The sequence below is a fragment of the Heloderma suspectum genome, chromosome 4 (genome assembly GCF_057233095.1).
Source record: "Heloderma suspectum isolate Gila_16-S chromosome 4, 16-S_ref, whole genome shotgun sequence".
NCBI lineage: Eukaryota > Metazoa > Chordata > Lepidosauria > Squamata > Helodermatidae > Heloderma > Heloderma suspectum.
In genome coordinates this window covers 286896559-286915058 of record NC_139461.1, presented here as the reverse complement: position 1 = coordinate 286915058, position 18500 = coordinate 286896559, and positions in this window count along the sequence as shown.

Below are 18500 nucleotides of genomic sequence, written 5' to 3'. Positions count from 1 at the left end.
AAGGTGCTCTGGAAAAAATGTCCAGTCATGTGGATTTCCCCGTTTCCTTTCCTGACTTAGGCAAGTGCCTGTTAGGTGCTTCAGGTCCTAAGAGGAGGTGGTGGCAGAAACAAGAGAGCAGCCACCCAAGTGGATGTAGCATAGCAACTTCCAAGCAGCTTTCAGTGAATGTGTGTGCAGTAGTATTTATATATTTATAAATTTATATAATTTATATTTAAGGTAATTTATATTAAATGTATGTGTGTATATATACATGTATGTATGGGTATAAACATGTATACATACACACATACATTTAATATAAATTACCTTAAATATAAGGTAATTTATATTAAATAAATTAATATGTATGTATGTGTATAAACAAGGGGCCGCGGTGGCTTAGTGGTTAAGATGCTGAATTGCAGACTGGAAGGTCGGCAGGACAGCAGTTCGATACCCGACTGCTGCGTGACAGAGTGAGCTCCCGTCTTCAGTCCCAACTCCTGCCAACCTAGCAGTTCGAAAGCAAGAAATTGCAAGTAGATAAATAGGTACCGCCTCGGCGGGAAAGGTGACAGCGTTCCGTGCACCTCGGTGTTCAGTCATGCCGGCCACATGACCATGGAAGCATCTTCGGACAGCGCTGGCTCTTCGGCTTAGAAACGGGGATGAGCACCGCACCCTAGAGTCAGACACGACTGGTTGGGGACACCTTTTTATGTGTATAAACACACACATATACTTTTGTCTCTGCCCTATGTCTGTCTAATGATGCAGCACATTCCCACAGTCCGGGGTAAAGGATAAAGTGAGAGCGGCACTCTGGACATTAATGCATCAAAGGGGCACATGGAATTGTGAACTGGAACAGGAAGAATCAGGTGATGACCGCGATGGTGATGGTTGACCATGTGCCCTACTTTACAGAGGACAGTCCTCAATTTGAAGGTGTCCTCTGTTTGAAGGGCTGCCCACTCCAAGCCCCATTTAAAGATAAAGAACCCTAAGAAGGGAGAGCAGCAGAGGCCTTGAAGTTGCCCATCCACAGTTAGCACCAGAACAGCAGACTGTGCAGGCACGCAGGTCACCTGAGCTCAGCCCTCCACACCAGCGTGAGATGTACTGTATTTCTACTGAAATTATCATGATTATTTCTAAATGTGCATTTATGCATATAAATTAGCATACACACATTTTATGAAAATCTAGGTCCTGTTTTGCCCTCTTTTGGGGGGATGCATTTCCTCTCCTTTTTGGTGATGCATGAGCAGCCAGCCTGATGCTTTTTCCCAGCATCCCCTTTTCCTGCAAGCCTATGGGCTAGAAACCTATGAGGTTTTTAAGAGTGGAAGTGGAGACTCTCAGAACGCCAGACTGAGTGATGCTCTCAGAATGCCAGACTGACTGTGTGTGCAGGCAGCCCACAGCACATCCCATTTAGCTGCCATCGCATTGCAATGAAAGCAAACCCCTCTCCAAAAATGAGTAAACCGCAGAAGGCTCACCAAACTGGCGCCTTTCTTCAAAGCCATTTGAAATGTAGACAGCCTCAAGTGAGCTGGAGCAGCAAGCACTTAATCGCTGTCTTGTCTGTCAGCGTGGCCAGCAGTGAGGGTTAACAGGCGAAAGTGCTGGCATGGGAGATGGATGAGGTTCCGTGATGGAATGGCAGCCCGAGGTCACTGCTCCAGCAGCCACGTCCCCGGGTGACCCTTGGTGAGATAAGTGTTCCTGGTCAGTCCTTGTCACTGTCTCTTCTAGCGATTACCTTCCTGTTATACCGTTTCCCCCATGCTCACTCTCTCCCCCGCAAATTATTCAGCACTACATGGGAAGAAAATAATCATTCCACCCATTTGCAAAAGTGATGGAAGGCATTTTGACACAGCTCAAGCCAAACCACCAGACAGAGCACATTCACTAGGGGTAACATAGTTCAGCCTGAAAGAGACCCTAATACAGCCTTCTTCAACCTGGTGCCCTCCAGATGTGTCGGACTACAACTCCCACAATCCCCCAGCCAGCTGCCGTAATGTCATTCAGCTCCATCTTTTGCCCAATGGCAAAAAGTGAATACACCCATTAATCCAGTAGGCCACTGCAGAGATATCCCGCTTGCACAATGGGGCAGGAGTGCACATGTAGACCCTCCGTGATATGCATGATGTATTTATGCACTCTGGGTGTGTACATGGGTCCATCCATATGTGTGATATGCCTGGTACCTGTGGTTCTTCCAGCACCTTAAAACACACACACACACTTTAATTTTTATTTACCTTTTGTACTGATAGGACAAAAATAAAATACCGAAAATATTAAAATCAAGGAAATGTAAAAATAAAAGCATCTTAATTGTGAAACTAAGATCTTGTAACTCTGATTCAGGCATCAGTAGTCTTACAAATAAATCTACCAAAGTTATTAGCCTCATCATCATTATTATTATTTTTTACTAGCCAGTTTGCCTAGATCAGGGTTAGGGAAACTTTTGGGGGCATGGGCACATTTGGCAATTTGAGAAACTATCCTGGATACCACCACAAAATGGCTGCCTTGAGAGGTGTGGCAAAGGACAAGTAACCTGCCCCAAAAGACTAGCAGAAGCGGGGACTGAGTCCCAACCCACTAAACAACCCCTTCGAACCCACAGTGTTCAGCACTAAAAGAGACCTATTTCACAACAAAATGTGTGTGTATGTTTTAAGTGAGGGGGTAGAACACCTTGGCAGGTGCCAAGGAAGGTACCCAGGGATGTATTTGGGCCTGTGGGTACCACGTTGCCTCCTGCTGACCTAGATAAAGGGGGGAACCCTGGTCAATGCATACGCCCCCTTCAGACTGACAGCAATCGTGTGTCTGCCGGGGGCCTGGCAGGCACATATGTGGGCATCTAGCCTGTGCGACCTGGATAGCCCCTTCATGCCATCAGTACCCATGATGTAGCAAACACTGCTGCAGCAGCCAAGACACGTGGCACACTGAGATAGTCCCAAAGAGCCAGGCAATATTGTTTAATGAGGGAATGTCAAAAAGCCCACTAACAGAGTGCATGGAGCGGTCCCCCTGCTGTGCTTGCACAGACTTTGAGCCATGCAGCTTGAGGCTACATGCAGCCAAGTGCAGTCTCTGGGAAAGCATCTCATCCAATCAGATACCAGATGAGCTGGTGGGCCCCAAATATCGGTGGTAGCTATGTGCATATTATCTAGGGAAAAAAGCATGTATCAGCATGTTAGCTAGCAGAAGATAGAGTCGATGGAATGTACATATTGCAAAGAGCGACATTTTTGGGTTACCACACAAGTGTCTGGGCCTGTCTGTGGGTTCAAGAGTTCAGCCATATTGCTTGGCCTGGCCCTGGAATCTTGGCCAACTCCAGACTCAGCAAGACATGAGTCACGCTTTCTCAAAGTGTGTCGTGCTGAGCACCCAGACCTGGAAAGCTGCCACGGAAGTATCTAGCTGAATGAATTTATGCTCTTTTGGGATGACACTTCAGCCAGTATTCCACTGGAAAGAAATGCTCCCAGAGAAGGAGGAACTCGAGTTCCAAGGGGGCAGGTGCAGCTGTCCGTATCTCTCATCACAGGTTCAAAAACATTGTGCTTCCCATAGCTTGCATAAAGTTGCTAAGTTTGCAATCTTACATTATTAGTAGTAGTAATAGTAGTATATTAAAATACATTCATTAATATATTATTAGTAGTACTACTAGTACTATTAGAGGTCTTATTTTAATCTGCTCCAGGGGCATTTTTGGCTGAGGAGTGGGATAAAAGCACTTTCAATAATTTTTTTTTAAATATTACTACTAATAATAATTTTAAAGTAGCCATGTCTGTTCCACGTGACACTCCTAGAGCCAGTCTAACCTCCCTTCTCCATGCTTCTGAGTGGCAAAGTAAACCTATATTCCTGTAGGATACCCATGAACCAAGCAACATGCATGAAACCCATGTGGTTTTGCATATTACCATTCAGTGCATCTTTGGAAGAAACTACAATGGATGCGCGCACTTTAAGAAGAGCTCTACAGAGCAGAACAGAGGTGCTTCCAGTCCGTGTTCTAATTCTTATGGTGGCCGGGCCAATACGTCTCAGAAGTGTACAAGCACAGCATGGTGGCTATGTGTCCTGCTCAAAGAGGGCGATCCTCTATTTGAAGCACTGTCAGAGGACAGCCTCCTGTTGGAAGGTCTCAGCTGTCTGAAGGGCTGTTCAGGTTTAAAGACAAAAAATAAAATAAGATAAGGTGAGACCAGTTAGCACCTGGACAGCAGACTGAGCAGGCACATAGCTCACCTGTCCATAGCCTTCCCTAGTGTGATGTATTGTCTTTCTATTTCAATTATACTAATTCTTTCTACATGTGCATCTCTCATCATCATCATGGTGATCACTCGTGATCGAGTAAGATTGTCTTCCAAAGATAGAGTCTATATAGATAACTCTTTAAAAGGATTAGACAGATTCATAGAAGATAGGACAATCAACACATTAATCTCTAGCAGTGGGTCTGCAGGTGGCTGTAAAGGCCAATTCTGGATCTACACAGCCTCCCACAGTGAGGACATAGGTTTGTGCATCCCTAACGGGGACGGCGGGGACATATGGCCCTCCAGATGTTGCTGGACTGCAGCTTGCATAAGCCGTAGCTAGCATAGCCAGTTGTGAGGGATGATGGGAGTTGCAGTAAAACAACTTCTGGAGGGCCATACCTTCTCCATTCCTGAACTACATTGGCATACACACATTTTGTGCAAGCCCGTGTCATTTTGGGGGTGATGCATTTCCTTTTTGTTGGCAACGCATAAGTGGCCACCCTACCATCACCATAAACATTGTCTGCCTGCGGTATGGTGCACCCATTTTCTCTGCCTGTCCTGTACTGACTTCTGAAGCAAGTGTGTGTGAATAAACTGACCACAAGTGTTCCCTTCTTTTAAAGCCTAAGCATGTTTAATCTTATAATGGATCTCATTGGGCTTATTATTGAATACCTGAAACTCAACATTCGTTCAGAAACATGCACTATCTTGATAGGTGATTATGGAATAGTAGTGGTGGATGGGAAGCTAGTTCTTTCGTCCTTTCGTTCTTTTGTGCAGAATCCATCTGCACAAACAATTCAACCCATCCCTCATTCAGGCTGCCATCTTTTAAGCCTGCCCTGTAATCCTGTGCCTTTAAACAGCAGTTTGATCTGCTGCAGAGATTAGCAGGTGATCAAGTTTATGTCCATGGCATAAAAAGCTTCACAGGGTGATTTCTGCAGGTCAAGCTGCTGTTAAAGGCACACAAGCAGCAAACCAAGGCAGCCAAGTCAGCTAGAAGAGGGAAGGTAAATCTTTGGTCATAAAATCCCTCTATAAAGACCCTTTGAGCACAGGCTCAAATGCAGGCCCTTTGTAATAACTCTTCCTCATAACTGCTTAGCTTTAGCGGTTCTCTTGCTGAGTTGGTCTCATCCCCAACCTCAAGATACATCTGGAGCATGCTGGGATTGTGAGAAGTGAGAAAAGGCAACAGGTCCCTTTCCCACAAAGTAATATTTGGATAGAAAGCATCTACCTCCTCCCAGAACCTGGTGTTTACCTCTCATGCCATTAGATGGATCATCCATGTCAAATTCAGTAAGCACATTCAAATCTGCTGTGTAATGCAAAAAGGCCCTCAAGTAATGTCTTTCTTTCTTTCTTTTCCCCTTTTTCTTTTGGTATATAAGGGAAGAAAATTTTCTTAAATCCCAGGGAATCCCAGACAAATTAATAACACTAGATGAAATTGAATTTCTGGGCAGTTCAGTGTATGAGCCAAGATTTAATAGTAGGTGGATTAGAGTTACAAAAACAATAATAAATAAGCTTGTGTCTCATTGCTTTGACACTAGACATATTGGGGGTGGGGTGGAGTGGAGTGGAGTGGTTTGGTTCTGTTTCTAAAAAAAACTCTGATTGAAGTAAATTGGGATAGAAAAACATAGGCCATGATATGGAAAGTCGTACTGTAGTTGGTAGGGTGGCCACTTAGGAATCACCAAAAAAGAGGAATCACTTAGGAATTTCTTAGGAATCACTTAGGAATCACCAAAAAAAGAGGACAAAAGAGGCCAGTGATTTGCATAAAATTTGCACATGCTAATCTATGTGTATAGATGCAAATTTAGAAATAATTACTATAATTTAAATAGAAATACAGCACATCTCACCATAGTTTGGAAGACTGTGACCAGGTTACTTGTGTCTGCCTGTTCAGTCTTCCGTTCAGTTTTCTGTTCAGGTGCTAACTGTTGATGGCAAAAGTTAAGAACATAAGAAGAGCCCTGCTGGATCAGAAGGGTCCATCTAGTCCAGCATTCTGTTCACACAGTGGCCAACCAGCTTCCCACAGGAAACCCAAAGAAGGACATGAGTACAACAGCACCCCACTTCCCATGTACCCCAGCAACTCGTGTACACAGCCATACTGCCTCTGGTACTGGAGGTAGCATATAGCCATCAGGACTCGTAGCCATTGATAGCCTTCTCCTCCATGAATTTGTCTTATAGTGTTTTTTTTTATCTTTAATCTGAAATTGGACAGGACAGCCTTTCAAATAGAGGATTGTCCTCTATAAAAGTGGACACCAGGCCACCCTAGTACTGTTTGTATTGATTATATGGCTTCGGCGCGTGCTATTAAGCACTCTGAATGCTTTAAAGAAAGGCAACATTTAGATATTTTAATAATGTATCATAAAGTCAAAGATCATACTGCAAGACATTCTGCATCTGAAATCTATGAAAGATGGGGGAAGGTTCTGAATTTACTTGCACTCTCAAAAATGTTCACCCGACCATGTCTTACAGCTTGCTTTATTTATACATTTATATGACACTGATTTTCTTGTCTGTGCTATAAGTTAGCTTATTTTCTTGTGCTATAGGTTAGCTTATAGCTTATTTTCATGCATAGGCTCTAATCAAGTAATTTTTGTTACTGTCCACATTCATGCTATGTTAGGTTTGTTTCTTTGTTTTTAAGATGGGGTGAAACGTTTTGTTAATAACTCTTTACAAATAAATGTTGTTGTTTTTTAAACCTATACATATGACTGTCTTACCAGGGTATGCCTGAAACTATTTGGCAACTTATCCCTTTGTAAATGTTTGTCTGTATTAATCTCTTCTGAACAGAAAACAGGTGACAACCACCTGGTGGTAGGTTACCCCTTGATAAGTGCTTGTCTGCAGCCTCCACCCATGACAGAGCTCAGATGTGTATTATGGATCTCTTATCAGAGCCAGCCGTTATAAGCACTCTCATGAGAATCCTTCTAATCTAATTGAGCTGTCCCCCAGGATGAAACGTGCAACATCTCTGCCAAAATTATCTGGCTGCTCTTCTCTGACTCTGTCATTCCCACTGCTGGTCCCTCTAATTAAATAGCGACATCATTGGAATATACGGGCATGACTTCAACAAAACAAAACAAAACCCAAAAATCTAAAACAAAACCATATCAGAGAAACGTTGGGATGACTGTTTACCCCCTCGAGGATCACAGAAGTACACCATCCATTTAATAGAAGCCTATAAATCAGTGCAAAAACATTTAATACAATAATTGAAGGTAATAGGAATCATTTGTTTAAATAACATCTTCCTCATGCCCCAGAGGTGCAATAAAAGTTACATTAATTGAGAGGCTTTTATATCTCCCTGTGAAAATTAAAGTAAGAGTTCTCAATGCCCATAGTTTGGGAAAGTTACAGATTCTTTGGACACCCAGCTACTATCCAAATAGTGTGTTCCAGGCAAAAAGGCGCATTTATGTGAACACCCCCTCTCCCAAGAAGACTTGGAGATGAGAATTATTTACTTAAACTGTGAAGTGAACTAGCTAGTGTGAGATCCTGACCCAGATAGAATTGCCCCCCCCCCAACTCCCATTTCCTTTGTATCTCTTGTTTCAACATCCCCACCCCCACCCCCATTGTGATAAAAGTTGCAGAAAGCTCATTCGTAATCCCGGGTTAAAGATTCCTGAATCCGTCCTCGCCCATGAGAACAGCATTCAAAGTCAGTAATGAAAATAATATCATAAATGTACAATTTGAATGCAGCTGTAGAGCAGGAGCTCCTGAGATCTGCAGAGGCACTGAGCTAGATTCTGATCTCAGTCATGCCAGAGTAGGGTTGCCAACTGACCAGCAAATAAGAGCCTGGTCCACTCTTGTGCCTTTAACGGCCATATGATCTTCAAAAATCAGCAGGGGATTGGGAAACCTTGGTTTCCATAGCATGGAGCTAAGCATGGTCACTTGCTAACATCTACAGATCAAGCTATTTATTGTTAAAGGTACAGCAACAGGGGCCAATGCAACAGCCTGCAACCTTAGCAGCTGGAAAACCTCTGAGCATGCAAAGAGTGCCTTTTCCTTCCAAGCCGAGAAAGAAATCTAAGACAGGTAATGATTTTATAGCTACAAATATATATATATATAAATTGTCTGGGATGATGGACAATAAAAATACCATTAAAAACTTCACATTATAAAACAAACACAGGAGCACAACCATAGATAAAATAAAATCTGAGAGGTATAATTAAAACTGAAGTTAGAGAGTGAGATAAAACAACTTCAAGCAGCATTCAAAGCTTCCCCATGGACCATTTAAACATAGTAATGAGGGAGCCCTGGGGAGGGAGTTCCACAATTGGGGTGCTGCTACCAAAAAGGCCCCGTCCAGAGTACCCACCAATCTAGCCTCTCTAGGTGGTGGGACATACAATGGGGTCTTCTGTGATGATCATAAACATGGTCAGGTTCATATGGGAAGAGGCGATATAAGTGCAAACCTTGGATAACTCTTTTAGAGTTCTGACTGGTTCTGACTGAAAGCCAGAGCGAATTCACCGCCCCACTGAGTACAGTGACTCCACTCCACCAGACTCCACTGAATACAGTGATTTAATACAACTGCAGCAGTTAGGGCTGCTGTAGCTGTGCCTTTAACAACAGCTCCAATCCTCAAACATCCACACCCTCTCTTCTGAAGACTGTAGATCAAATTGCTGTTAAAGTCACAGAAGCAACCTGGGCCAGTTTTCATCTGGTCAGTTGGCAGTGCTGTAGCTCCTCTTTTTAGAGTCATGCACACTCTTAAATCAGCTGGTACAACACATCGACCCACTTTTCAACCACAAATTAAAATCTGCCACCTGCTTCCCCATTGGAACTGGTGAATTTGACAGGTGAGAAAAACTCCGCCATGTGACAGTCTGGAGGGGCGTGGCACTTTTCAAGGCCCATCACACAAACCTGCCATCTCTTTCTTCCCTTGTGCCTCATTTGTTGAAAAAGAAACGGCGCGCTGGCTTTCCCCTTCCGCTCCATATCCAAAGCCAGCAGCTGTTTTGAAAAGTCCCTTCACGCTTAAGAAGAACAGTCCTTTTCCTTCAAGACATGAAGAAAGATGAATGATGGAGATTTTGCAATGTATATATTAATTTAATTTTAATTGATTAATTAACCACCTAAAAGCCAGATAGTTCACTGTTTTTAAAAACATATTAAATCACCAGGATTGCAAGATTCTCCCTCTACATTTATATCCACTGATAAATTTGCAGACACTGCAGCTGTCTGCTCTTCCACGAGCACCTGACTGCCTCTTCCATCTGTTGGAGAGAGCTGATGTGCCACTCAGCAGGTACATAGGGTGGCCAGGTGTCCTATTTTGCAGAGAACAGTCCTCTATTTGCAGAGTTGTCGGGGGACAGTCCTCTGTTTGAAGGTGTCCTCTGTTTGAAGGCCTGTCCAGTCCAAGTCCAGCGTAAAGATAAAGAACCATACAAAGGGAGAGCAAAGGCCATCAAGTTGCCCTTCCACAGCAAGCCCCTGCACAGCAGACTGAGCAGGCACACAGGTCGCACCGTCTTCCTCACCATGGTGAGATGCATTATATTTCTTTTTAAATTATGCTTGTTATTTCCACAGATAAACCTGTACATATAATTAGCATATGCAAATATGACACAAATCAGTTGTTGGGATTCCCTTTTGCCCCTGCTGTAAACTTCAGAACCCAAATCAAAACACAGACAAGAGGCTTCAGTTCTCGGCTTTTACTCCCCTACTTCAATGGGTCATACAGATGCAAATGGTAAGTGACTCACAGTCTACAAAAGAAACGCCTTCAGGGAGTTTAAAGGAAAGCTACGAAAGTTGCCCACTGTTTGAATAAAAGGCGGGCTGCTATCCTAACTTAAGGGGGGGATCTCCCTCCCTCTCGTGAGGACTTTAAGCGCAGCTGTTCTCGCCAGGCCAATTGGGCAGACCGTCTAAGCTCCGCCCCTGCCATCTCTCTCTTAGTTCTGTGTTTGTGCCTGGTGTCTAAGAATTCAGGCTCTCCAAGCCCCACCTCTCCCTGTTTGCTATCTCTCGTAGGGTTGTGTGAAGAGAGGCCTTCTCCATCTAGCTGGGCCTTTGAAGCCAGAGGAGTCTGTGTCTCTATCTCTGGACAAGCCTGGGAAATTTCCTCCCTCACCTCCTGCAATTCCTCTTCAGAATCTGAGCCACTCTGCCACTCCCTGTGCTCAGAGGCAACCCTGACATTGGTGCCCTCTTTGGTTCTCTCTTTTTGGTGATTTTTCCCATTTTTGCTGATGCATAAGTGGCCACCCTAGCAGATAGAGGATGAGTGACAAAGGGACCAGGGATACAGCAGGGGTGGAGAACCTCAGGCCCCGGGGCCAAATCTGGCCTACCTAGGTGTCACGTTCCTTTTTCCTCCCCCTTTGCAATCAACACACTCCAGCAAACAAGGCTTCGGGCTACACCACTTTATTAGTTAAGGACTAGCTTCTTTACAAATGCAGATTCTAGGAAACTCTCAGACTGCAATGAAACAGCTAATCCACACATCTACAAATATCAATAGAGGAGACGAAGTGGAAGTTAGAGAAGCTGCCAGCACTCTGGGCATGAACTTCTCCACCAGACGTACTTCTCAGGGGTGCCCCTCCCTTAAGGTGGCTCCCTCCTACATTGGCTTCCACGAGTGGCCAACCTGGCGGAGCGTCTGAGTCCTGCCCCTACCTTTTCCAGCTTCACTCTGCGACGGACCTTAGCATCCCCCACCTCACACCCCTTGCCCTTCTCCTCTTCTCCCTCTGAAACTTGAGTTATCATGGTGGAGGAATGGGGGAGCCGTTCAGGCTGGGCCGTCTGTGTGTCAAGGTCCTGGGAAGAAAGTCTCTCCGTATCTGGGCTCACTGGGGAGGGTGCCTCCCTCTGCTCTGGCTGTTCCCATTCAGATTCTGAATCTGAGCTGCCAGGCATCTCCACATGCTCAGATTCATTCCTGATACTGGGGTCCCAATCCAGCCCTCTGGGGGTCCCCAGATGGCCTTCCCCCCTTCCCCTGGACTCGTTCCCTTTCCCCTGACCACTGATCGGTTGGAGGTTTTCCGGTTTTGGTGCTGTCCCCCCCCCCATTCTAAAATGTTGAAATGCTTCTCCCAAGGCCTAGTTGCTGGCAGTAAGTAAGGGCTTTACTCTAAAATACGCTGGCATTTTTGGCCCCACCTCTTGCCTTTAGCCTTGCCCCTTTTGCCTCCAGCTCCGCCCACTACTGAAACTTGCCCTTTGGGCTGAAAGATGTTCAACACTCCTGGGAGAGGGGGAAACGCTGCAGCTGCTTCCTGTCCTAGTTCAGCAGCTGATATAAAAGTACAAGGCAGAGATCTCCAGGTTGCAACCCTGTGAATCAGGCGAGACTCGCTTCTTAGCCTTCATTGTATCCTGCGCAGTGAAAGGCAGCAGCTCTGCAGCTCCTGTGGATTATGAGACGGTTGCTAATAGTTAAGTCTCTCGTGTTCCAAAGCACCCCTTTCAAGCCTTCTGCAGCTGTAGGGTGACCTTCCTGTGGCCACTTAGCCATGAACACGTTTCATGTGGACAGCTTATCCATGTGATCATCCTGTGGGCTGTGGATGAGCTGCCGTTCCCACGCTCACCATGTGAGCAAGTTCTGTGGATGAGTCACCTGCAGAAATGCCTTTGATGTGGATGCTTCCGCCCTGAGAATCAGTCCAGAGAAATAATCCCTTCGTTGCAAGCTGCTATGTTGGAGCAGGCCCCAAGGGCAGCTCCGGGTTACAGCTCCGTGGGCTCAGAGCTGGGCAGAGCAAGGCACAACCAAGAGCATAGGGAGTGTCCTGAGAACAGGCAGGTTGCTCTTACCCCAGGACACCCCTGCCTGCGCTCACCACAGGAAGCCAGCTGTGCGAACAGGCCGCCTATTCTCCATCAGCTGTTCGACCCAGTGGAGGACATGCATGGTGTGAAGCATCCTGCATCCCTGGAATGCAGGCACTGAAAGTGCTGGAAAACACATACGTTTAATCCCCTAGACTGGAATTGTGCTACAAGATACGGGGTTGGATCCAGAATTAGGCTGCATCAATTGTGCTGATGGAAGTAGACATCCCTGCCCCCTCCTTCCCAGGGCAGCCCCTCCAGGCCCCTGGAAATGCTACACAGAGAGCCAGGAGACCCTGCTAAAGGGGGTGAGCTGTGGTGTGGGGGGAGGGGGATCCCCCAAAATTGGGTGGAGGGGGATCCCCCAAAATTGGGTGGAGGGACCTTCTGCAAGCGGAGCCTTTCTTCTCACAGGAGGCAGATCCTGGATCCAACCCCAAATCTCCTTCTCACTATTCCCATCTTTGTATCTAATGGCCAGTGCCAACTTCCACAAAAAACACATGGGACATCCCATCCAGGAAATGTACCATACCACATACAGAATGCAGGAAGGGGAATGGCATGTTTGAATGCTCTCCTGTGTCAACGGCTCATTACTACGTTTTAGATGACCCATGGGCAAGCTAGCAGCTCAAGAAAGATTGCAGCTTAGATTTCTTCTTCCTGTGGTGTTGGCATTTCTACAAGAAGGACATCTCTGATGTAGAAGAATATAATGTTCACACATGTTCCATCTGCATTTTTCAAACACACTTCACCTGCATTATGAAGTGGTACAGACCTGTGAGCCACAGAGCATGATGGAGGGGACCTTGAACTATATTTAACTGAGTTATTCCAGAGCTGTTTGCTTTTCGATGCATCCAGGGGTTTTTACATGATATGTGAAGGCCTTTTAACCAACCTGGCAAAAAGACCTTCACATATCAGCTTACTATCGCTTCTCTGGAAATAGTACATCTCCCAATGGATGCAGCTTCAAATGCACTGGGCTTCTTAGTATTCTTTTCTACAATAAATCTGCCTTTGCACAGGTGATTTAAAAGAAGGCTGCAACATTTTGGCACTTAATCGGTTACATCGATCCATTAAAAACATTTTGATCAGCTAAAAAGTTGCCCCCTGATTAATTGCGCACCAGGTATTTTGTAAATGTATTTTTAAAATGTAAGAACTTAAAGCACAATCCTAAACCCCAGATTGCCTGGCTGGAGGGGGTTAGGATGGCATGGAGGGGTTCTCCTCCAGTTCCAGGGAGTAGCTGTGCTGGCAGGGGGGTGCTCCAGAGATGGCATTTATACCTGTAAAAAGATCTACTTTAGGCATGCTGCCAGCAGTAGGCCCTGAACAGGGCATTCTGGAGATAAAGCCCCTCTGTTCCCCTGTGAAGCACCAGGATCAGGTCCCATACCTACACCAGCCTGAGGTCTGAGGCTGGTGTAGGTATTTCTCCTCCCATTGATTTCGGGGCAGGGGGAGGCTGGAGCCACCAGGATAAAATCCAGTGAAAATCCACCCTAACCACTTTCCATACAGGCTACTTGTGTTCCGGCAGTGCTCCAGATACCACGGCAGTTCCACAGTGGAACTCCTGGTTGGGCCAACTTAGAAGTGCTCTGCTGTAAAATCTGTGTATGTCAGGAGCCATCTTAGAGGAGCCATTACCATTTCCTCCTCAGCCCGGAGGAAGTTCCTCTTCTAAAAAACAAAATATGCTTATTTCTTCAAAATGGTTGTTTTTGTGCATAGGCAGATTTAATGGATCAATTAAATGACCAACCATCTAAAACTCATATGATGCATTTTATTATTAATTTTAGTTTGCCAGCTCCAAATTATTAGTCATTTTCTTTGATCTATGTTTAATTTGGCCATATTTTAACCTTTGTAATATTCTGGATATTTTCTTTCTAATATGCTGTGATGGCCAAGGGTTATAAACAATAAAACTGAACTGAAAATATGATGCACTGGTTTTTATCAGGGGTTATTCCTAGTTTTAAGCTTCATGTCAGTTGAATGAAACATTGTTGGTAGGGTGGCTGCTTTCTCATCACCAAAAAAGAAGACAAAAGAGGATGCAGATTTGCATAACATTTGTACATGCTAATGAAGAACATAAGAACATAAGAACACAAGAAGAGCCATGCTGGATCAGACCAAGGTCCATCTAGTCCAGCATTCTGTTCACACAGTGGCCAACCTGCTGCCCATGGGAAACCTACAAGCAGGACATGAGGGCAATAGCACCATATGATCATGGCCTATTTACTCCCCATTTGGGCAATCAGAAACGTTTTCATCTTCATCCCCTGGGGATGATTCAACCTGAACTGAATGCTTCTCAGCTCCCATCTGCTTTCCCCTAGTGCTCAGTTTTAAAGCTAATTATATGTCCACATTTAGAAATTTACTATAATTTAAATAGAATAGTTAAATGTTCATAAAATAAATTACTATAATTTAAATAGAAATACAATGCATCTTACAATAGTGGGGAAGACTGTGTCCAGGTGACCTGTCTGCTCAGTCTGCTCTCCAGTTGCTAACTGTTGGTGGACAACTTCTGGGCTCCTGATCTCCCTTCTTTGTCTTTAAACCTGGGGCATCCCCTCAGAGAGAGGATGCCGTGATATTGGCTGCCTTTACACTAAAGAACCCCCCCCCCCCAACGTCCTCCCGTTCTGGAGCCTTTCTGTGTTTATTGCAGGCTCCCAGACAGCAACCACATCAGTGCTGAGAGGGGAAGCGTTTAATTTCCAAGGTTCCATAGAACTCAATGAAACAGTGCCATCTAGTGGCTGTTTCAACCACATTACATTCCAACTTTAAAAAATGGTTCATTAGTTCCAGATCTTTTTGTGACAAAATAAGCAGGAAATACCTCTGGATGTGCCCTGGAGGTTAATGACATCATGAAAGGGACCCGCAAACTTCCATGAGTGAGCAATCTCAATAGCAGGATAAAAGCTCCGTGTGAAGGAGCCCATGGTGTCCTCTGACAGCCCTTCAAACAGAGGACTGTGCTCTGTAAAGTAGGACACCTGTCCACCCTATAGCACATGCTCTGCAGGCCTCACTTTTGAAAGCTGGTCTTTCTGTGGGTAACCAGTAGTGTATTTTTGTGTTGAAGGACTGTGAGGTCCCTTCAGTTCTGGTACTCAAAGGAAACAAGCAAGCATCAACCCCAGAAATCCCTGGGCTCAGACCTCCTTTATTCTAAGCGCATGTATTTTGAACCTGGCTCTGGTTGGTGGATTGCAGAGATCTAGTAAAACAATGAAGTAGGTCCCACAAGCCTAAAGTCTGCCCATCCCTGACCTAGGCCACAGGGTCCTAATTGGCAACTACGGTCTACTATGGGATATATCTTGAGGGCTGGGAACATTAGCTCTGCCCACTACGGGCCAAACGACAGGTGACACTAGTGTGTGGGTGCACAATTTTCATTTTCAATTTTCAACCAGAGAAAGCTTTTCTTCTAAGGCTAAGAGCAGAGGGGTGGGGGAGTTTGATTTTCACAAGGTTAAACTTCTTCCCCCTAACAATGCTGACTCCATGTTTTTGAGGGCCCTTGAGCAAGACACCTCAATGGGCCCCCTTTTCTTTTAGGATCCCTCATTGTCCAAGTCTTGGCTTGCAGGTGGTGCAGATTGAGGTGCGTATGGAGAGAATTCTTACAGAACTATGATTGCCATTCACACTGGAGGATGAGGAGTTAAAATGCCTTTTGTCTCTTTTGCAGCATGGGAGAAAATGTCAGAAGTGCAGAACATGGAGTGTATATGTGTCACAGGGCGGGTGTTGTGGGAATCCTTGGGATCAGGAGCTGTGCTGGGAACTGGAGGGGAAGACTTCATGGGCTTGACTCCTGCCCCCGCTGTCGCCAGCCTCCAGTTGCCTATCCCTCCCGAAGGAGCTTTTCAGTGGCTTCAAAAATGGCATTTCCCCTCTTTGCATGATATCCTGGTAGCAATGATTGAACATCACTAGCAGGATATCCTGCCCTCACATAATAGAATTTGATGGGCAGCCTTGCTGCGCACAGATAGTTGTATTCCTGTTTGCCTTTTTAAAGACGCAACAACAGCGGAGGTGTGTGCACTCTGGCGCCATGCTGAAGGGAGTGTGTGAGTGTGTGTGTTACACATTTGCCTTTTGGAGATGCGTCGAAACAATCGCACAACTGGTTCTACATCTTTTGAGGCCTTCTCACCAATGTCAACAAGGAGCAAAAAGCCGTGCTGTGAATCATCCCATGAAAGACTCCAGCTTAAGCCCTTTTAAAACCTAGCCATCTTTGATTTTCCAGCTGTCACACTAAAAAAAGAGAAAAGAACCCTCCGTGGTCGCAACACTAACCTTCTGAGAATATTTGTGGGAACATCTCCACCCATATGAGCATCTCTGTTCTTTTGAGATCTGTTGGAGGAGCCTGTCATTGCATGTTAAAAAAAAAAAAAACCTTGCAGGGCTCAGGGCAGGGCTTTCATTGTGGTGGCCCTGTAGCTTTGGAAACAGCTGCCCAGAGGCTCATCAGGTGTCTTGCTGTTAGAATTTAGAGGCTCATTACCCCCAAATACATGCAACACAGCTCTAATTGTAAAACAGCAACACTGCTTCAGGAAGGTAGAATTTCAAAAGTGAGGAAGGTGCAGGAAGGGGTAATTAACCAACCCTTCCCACACCTGCTGCTTCTCCAGCATACAAAGGTGTGTCTGTGATGGAAGGCATGCTATACTGGAATCATAAGGAGAAAGGGGGAATACCTGGCAGGCATGATGTGGGGCAGAGAAGTGGCTAGCAGGGACAGGGTTAAGCTCCCCCTTCCCTGCTGCCACTTCTCCATTCCTGTTTGCACCTCCCCAAAACTTTTGTTATGCTGAGGGGCTCTGAGTTTTTGTGTGATGTGTGTGCAGGGCTGGTGTCAAGGGTAGGCATGGTTGGGCACCTGCTGTGGGCACACATCCCAGAAGGGGCCCACGAACAAGAACCTCTGGGACTTGCTCCTCCTCTTCACCATTGCAACCTGCTTGTTCACCTGCGTCTTGCTCTGGACTACACAGTGGCAGAGGTGAGAAAATGTGCAGAAAAGGGCAACTAAAATGATCAAGTTGCTGGAGCATATCACCTGTGAGAGAAGGCTATAATAGCTGGGATCGTTTAGCTTGGAAAAAAGGAGGGTGAGGGGAGACATGATAGAGGTCTACAGAATTATGCATGATGTGGAGAATGTGGATAGGGAGACATATTTCTCTCTGTCTCAAAATACTAGAACCCTGGGGTTATCCTATGAAGCTGATTGGTGGGAGATTCAGGACAGATGAAAGGAAGTGCTTCTTCACACAGTGCACAGTTAAACTATGGAACTCGCTACTACAGGAAGTAGTGATGGCCACCAGTTTGGATGGCTTTAAAAGGGGGGTAGACAAATTCCTGGAGGAGAAGGCTATCCATGGCTACTAGTCTTGATGGCTATGTGCTACCTCCAGTACCAGAGGCAGGTAGCCTATGTACACCAGTTGCTGGGGAACATGGGTGGCAGGGCGCTGTTGCACTCATGCCCTGCTTGTGGGTTCCTAGTCGACAGCTGGTTGGACACTGTGTGAAAAGAATGCTGGACTCGATGGACCCTTGGTCTGATCCAGCAGGGCTCTTCTTATATTCTTATGAGAAGGAGGGTGGGGGTGGTGAGAAGGAGGAGCAGGAGATGCCACTGCCTGCTTGCTCACTGTCTCTCTGTCTGTCAAGCAAGGATGACAAACAGGATGAAGAGCAACGGGAGCTGGTGACAATGGCCATGAGAAGCTAGACTCACTGAGGGAGGGGGCCCGTGGAGGGTGTCTTGACCAAGGGCCCTCCAAAACCTGGAGTGTGTGAGCCCTTCAGACGCAGGGCAAAAATATTTTTACTCACTCAGGCATTTTCAGCTTGAACTATTGAAATGGGCTTCTGTTTGCCTCTGGCTTATTATAATGTTTTATCGTTTCACTGATATCTTGCTTTAGACCCTTGTACATCACCTTGGGTGCATTTTTTAAAAAGCAGCAACAATCTTCACCTGATGTGTAAAGTGGACTGAGAAGGCAGGGGACTTACACTGTTGTCATGCGCACCAAATAAGGAGACAAACATTTCTCTAGTCTTTTGTTGAGCTAATGGTTAAAGATGTATCCTCAATGGGCATTAATGGCTAGATGGCTTTTGATCGCTGGTGGCTAATTGTTAGGGCACATCCCACATCAAAGAAGATGGAAGGCT